The sequence below is a fragment of the Lepidochelys kempii genome, chromosome 11 (genome assembly GCF_965140265.1).
Source record: "Lepidochelys kempii isolate rLepKem1 chromosome 11, rLepKem1.hap2, whole genome shotgun sequence".
In the NCBI taxonomy this organism is placed as follows: Eukaryota; Metazoa; Chordata; order Testudines; family Cheloniidae; genus Lepidochelys; species Lepidochelys kempii.
Window position 1 is genome coordinate 51,805,924 of NC_133266.1, and position 6,000 is coordinate 51,811,923.

Here is a 6,000-nt window from a genome sequence, read left to right on the forward strand (position 1 = left end):
TAGTCTCTAAGGTGCCCCATGTACTCCTCATTCTTTCAACATTTTATCAGCAAGGAATACAGGCTCAGTAACTGTTCAAGGGTAGGGTTGCCAGGTGTCCAATCAAAAAGGACACCTGACAGTGTCCAGTCAGAAACACTAGACACTAAAAGTCCAGTTGCCACCTACAGGATCTAGGGGGGGCATGTGGGGGCAAGTGCCCCAGATTCGCCTGCTAGGGCAGGGAGAGGGGCTCTATCCACCACCCCCGCAGCCAGGCTCGTGCTCTTTCGCAGGCAGCCGCCACAGTGGCTGGGAAGCTGGTGGGCTCTCACGCCGACCCCGAGTGGAGCGGCTGGTGTGAGAAGTGGGTGATCCTGCCCATTCCGCTCCCTGCACAGGCCCGGCTGCTTAGGGTCAGAGTCTGAGTGAGTCAGAAATGGGTCCGAGAGTGCCTGGGCTGCCTGAGAGACAGCTTGGCTGTGGGAGGTGGTGGCAGGAGGCTACCCCTAACCCAGGCCCAGCTGCTTGGGATGGGCTGAACATGCTGGTGGGGGGGAAGGGAAGCAGGTGCAGCGGAAGGATACTTCCCCCTTCAGGTAACTGGTGGGGTGGGGAGGGGAGAGTGCGGTGGTCCCTGGCCTGGACACAGGATGGAGGGGAGGAGTGAATGGAGGGGGTGGGTCCTTGTGGGAGGGAGTGGAGCAGGGGTGTCCAGTGACCAGAAATTGGAAAGTTGGCAACCCTATTCAAGGGCCAATATCATACTATTCACTGTAAAGCATTACCCAGTTTCCTGTGTTCCTACTGTGTCTCTCTAAACATGACCAAGTTCCAGGAAGAGATCAGTGGTTATTCCCTCACCCAGAGTCTAACTCCACACTACTGCATTTAGTATTGCATTCAAGCTATGAGCCTGCCCTTACATGATCCATGAAGGCAGTTATGAGCCTGATATATTATCATTAAGTTCCTCCCCTTACATTCTTCACAACTTTATAATTCTCATGCAGCGGAAGTTTCAAAAACAAACTATTATGTGCAATTGTAGGATGTCTGGACAAAATAGCACCAAATATAAGCAACTATTTAACCCCCTCAAATCTAATACATGAAGTGACTGCAATGAAGTTGGCACACAGTGTCACATAATAGGATAAATGTGTGGACAAACTAAATACCACCAATGCAAAAAAAAGTTTGTTGCTAAAAGCTAAACTATGTCCATTCTTGCTTTAATTTATTTTCACCAATATTGGCAGGCATTCATTGTAATGGAAAAACTAACTAGTATCTTTAGATCAATCCCAACAGTTATATTTATAATATGACCTCCTACCAGCAGATGGAGACAGAAAACAAACTTTCTTTTCATTCAGGTGTGTACCTGAGAAGCAAAAAAAAATAGTGGATTTTACATAGTCCTCCTTATTGAAGTGAAAACTTTGAGTCCATAGCTTTTTAGTAAATTCATCAGGTGTTAGTATGAAATGTCCACAGATGCTGACTGAGATCCAAGTTCTCTGTCAGTCACCTGATAAATCCCTTAAGTACTAATCTGCTCTCTATAGGACAATACATGGTTCTAGATACTATTTTTAAGAAAGACAACAGCACCATTTCTAAAATATTTTCTACTCCATAAATTTAGGGAAGTGAGTATTCACATGTATAGAGGGTACAACAGCCTTGAAAACATGGTTTGTGAGAAGAATTTAGCCTTGAGTTTATGTAACTTACTTACTCAAACTGACAATGAATGCCCAAAAGGAAGTACATGATGGACAAGATGATTCCAGTTTCAAAGGAAATTATTCACATTTCCTTAAGCATACTTTGAAATGAAAGGTGCTGTTTACCATAGTTTATTATTTTTAATTATTCAGAAAACTTGGGATGGGTTGACCATACTTGGCACCAAGGGAATTATGCAGCTCCTCTTAAACTGGTGGCATATGTCACGCTATCTCAGATTTTATGTATCCCATGTATGTTTTTCTTATTTTGTTTGGTTATTTAGGAAGTTTGTTTGGCTCTGCGGTGCTGTTTTGTTTGGTTTTTTTCTTCCCCCACTTGAGGTAGTCTTCTTACTATGGAAATAATATATAGCTACAGATGGAGTTTCGTGATAGGCACAAAGGCAGAAGAATGGGCTTTGTTTACACCACATTTTGAAAAGTTATTTTAGGCACTTTTAGAGTTTTTATGTTTGTTTGTTTATACCTGTCTTATGTGCTGTATTCCTGTAGCCTTGGCTATACGCAGGGTGACTGGGGAAAAAAGAACACTTTTAAAACCTCCAGAAGGTATATAAACTAGCTTGTCTATATAATAAGGTAATTTTAAGTCCTGCTAGTTACAAACTCCCAGGGACAGAATCACAAGTTTTATAACATTAGAAGAGGGGAAATCTCAACTCTCCAAAGACTGTGGCTTGTTCTTCTAACCCTGGTGGCTCATAAGACAGCTGATCTTAAAATTATCCTTGATCTAGGACTGAATATTGCATGTCCTGAACCTTAGTTTAGGTTTCGGGGGGTAGGGGGGGAGTCTTCATTTTGAGTAAAAAGAAAAAAATGGTAGATTTTAAGTAGAAAAGGATGGCTGTTTGAAAGCTGCTCAGGGGCTTGGAATGTAAACAATTCCACCAAAAAAGGATTAGTGAACAGAGTGTAGGTGATGTGAGTATCAAAGACGTAAAATAAATGGAATTTATCACTTGGAGACAGTGACAACATATATGATGGTGAGTATGTGTATAGGCAGTTCCTACACACACACACAAATTTTATAATTTTCCTTGATGTTGGTTGTGAAGAAAATTCTTTGCAGAAAAATCTTCGTAGTTTTTTTCCTTTCTTTTCTTTGCAACACACTGTAGTTTACAATAAATATTCTGTCTCACCCAGTGTTTTTTGTGTTTTAATAATTTAGCCAGCACAAGGCTCCAATATCGTACCAATATTTAGGCATGTGAGTTGAATAGGACTACTCACATACATAATGTTATATGTACTCTTAAGTGCTTTGCTGGATCAGGGCCTATTATTGTAGGTGCTGTTGGCACAGCAGCATGTTAATAAATTCTAGTTTTAGAACTTTGAGAAAAAATATCAACATTTATGGAAATTTTTAAAAATTTCTCAGTTATGAAGTGATTTAAAAATGAAATAATGGCTAATTGGCAGCTACATACTGGAGCAAAATGCTTTTATGGTCTCAGAGTATTTCATCTGAAAAAGTCACAGGTAAGAGTCATTCAGAAAGATATGATCGCACTTTGTACTATTACGCCACCTGAATCGGAGAGACCTTAAGATTTATATGCTTTCTATTGTCTGGGTACACCACAAGAAGAACAGGAAACTTGTTAATGGGTTTTAATCAGACCCCAACTTTATTATATAGATATCTGGGACTACCCGCCAGATAAAGTATACAGTGCAGGCAAATCTATGCTTATTCAAATCAATTCTCCATGGCTTCCACCAGCCCTCCTTTGTTTCCATCCAGGTCCCCGAGCCGACCCATGGCTTGGACCTTACCATCCACCAGCCTTGTAAGAAGGTTAAGGAAGGCTATGAGAATGGGGGGTGTTGGCTCCCTGCTGTACCAATCATAGGAGTCCCCGAACCCCCTCCCCCATTTTGTTCCTTTATCCAATACCTCCTTTTAAGTCCTTTACCAGGCCATTTATCTGGTCACTGGCTGCCCTCCCTATGGAGTACCTGCACTGAACATCCACCCAATCTTACAAAATAAGTTGCGACATATGGCCTACCACGCTGCATGGACAGAGAGACTTGCCCCACCCTGGTTTCGTACATTTATGCACATTCCTGGGGGTGGGGGGTGGGTCATTGCTGCAAAGCTGACCCCTGAGCACCTTTCACAGAAGTTTCTGACCTCCTTCCTCTCCAACCCCCAACCCTCCGAACCACAAAGCAGAGCTGCCCTTCTTTGGGTAAGCCCAGACAAATTCTGCCCCCCTTAGTTGTGGTGTAATCATTGCCAAAAATAAGGTAGGTTTAGAACACAATATTAGAGGTTTTCTCCTAGAAAGTACAGCACAACTGGAATTCCACTTTCTAATCTTTGTTTTGAAATATGTTCTCTATGTACGCTATCCTGAATTCACGGGAGTGATGGAGAAAGAAGTACCGTTGTAGTCTTGTCTGTTCTGTTTAAGCAGAAAATGAATTTACTTCTTTGAAAATCTATAGGTGTTATTGACCAAACTTTGTACCTATCTACCTTTCTTGAACATGTTTTCTTTAAAAGTATTAAAATTATGAGAACACAAAACTGTAGCAGACAGGAATTCAAAGTGTTTCCTGAACTCTGGTTCTTTTTTCTAAAGAATTTGGAAATGTTTTATTTTTCTTTTTGTATTTGTAATACGAGCGCCACAGAAGAACACAGATGGGAGACTGATTTTTATTTCCTGTCCCCAGGAACGTGGTATGGATCAAGGTAATACCCCTGTCACTTGATAAGACTCAATGTTCATCCGCTACAGGCATTACAGTTACATTGTTGTAGGATAAAGGCAAGATTGAATTATAAATAAAACTATTAGATATAAGCAACATTTATCCTGGAGATGTACATAGAACTGAAAGTACATATATCAAGTCTTGAAACTATTAGGTATGGGACAAAGAAATAATTGAAAGAAACAAGGAAGGTGTTTGTGACAGGTCTAGTTGAACGCTCCCTCTTGGCCATTCATCAGACTGCTGTGAGAGAATCCATGTTCTTTAACCCTCCAGAGTCTGAACCGAGTCCAGCCACTGCCCCTGTCTTGGGGTCCCTAGGCACATTTTGGGGTGCAAATCCTTTACTTAGCACCCCCTTCTGAGTGCTGCAACCCCACAGTCCAACTGGCAGGCCCCTGTTATCAGTGCTTACCCCTGAAATTCCCCAAAAGCTTAACCACACCGTCTCCCAGGACTCCAGTCATGTAGGCATTCTGGATCCACTGGTTTACTCTTCAAAGGCACATGATAGATGTAATACATAACACACACAGAGAGACTTTGCACAGGATTCTAAAACACCATTGCTCTTTTTGTAATTGCATGAGAAATACACAGATCTATCCAAAAATAATAATAACCTACATGCATTTCCCTGCCTTAGTTTCCTCACCAGTCCCAAGCATTCTCTGGGCCAGGATCAATGTCCTCTCAGGGAGTCTAGGGTCCTTCTCCTGCCACTCATGGCTTGATTTCCTAATAATGGAGCCGTTCTTTCTTTCTTCTCCCAGGTCTTCTTGTTTTGCCTTTGGTTGGTCCTCAGCTAAACCAGGTACCTGTGCTTTGAAAGCATGCAGTCTTTTCCTCTCTCCTGCCCCAAACTTCCTATGTGGCTCTCGGAGTCTTCCACTAACCCATCCATCTGCTGGTTTTTAAAGCCTAGCATCTACACCTTGGTTTCTTTGACCTGCATTTGGGGATTTTCCACCCCACAAACACAAGCTTCTCCCCTCCTTACCATATCCATTGTGTGGTCAGAATACAAATGTTAAGGATAACTACTTTCCATTGTCCCTAGTCTGGTGGTTACTTCTACAAGCCCTGTCAGCCCTTGGTGGATTCCACATTTACACAGAGGCATTTGGTGATCTAAAAGAAATTAAGATAATCTCACAACACAAGATTTAAATAGATGAGCCATGTTTGGTTCTAAATGTAAACCAGGGACAGTTTCTCTCCAGGGACAACACATCAGGTTTTATGGAACATGGATTTCTTATACAGACTTTCTCAGTCTTGAGGCCTCACTGAATCAATGTTCACTCCAGAGAACCAGAACTATCCAGCACCAACTGCATAATAAATGGTTGACAAATATCAAACACATTCCATATGTGACAAGCATTCCATGCCTGCCATAGACTGAGGTTCCGATTCTACAGTCAGCTCTGTGCAGGTGGACTCTGTGCCTATGCAAAGCCCCATTGAGAATTTCCGTACACTCAGCTTAACTGCAACATCAGGGTCTAATGTACATTTTTTT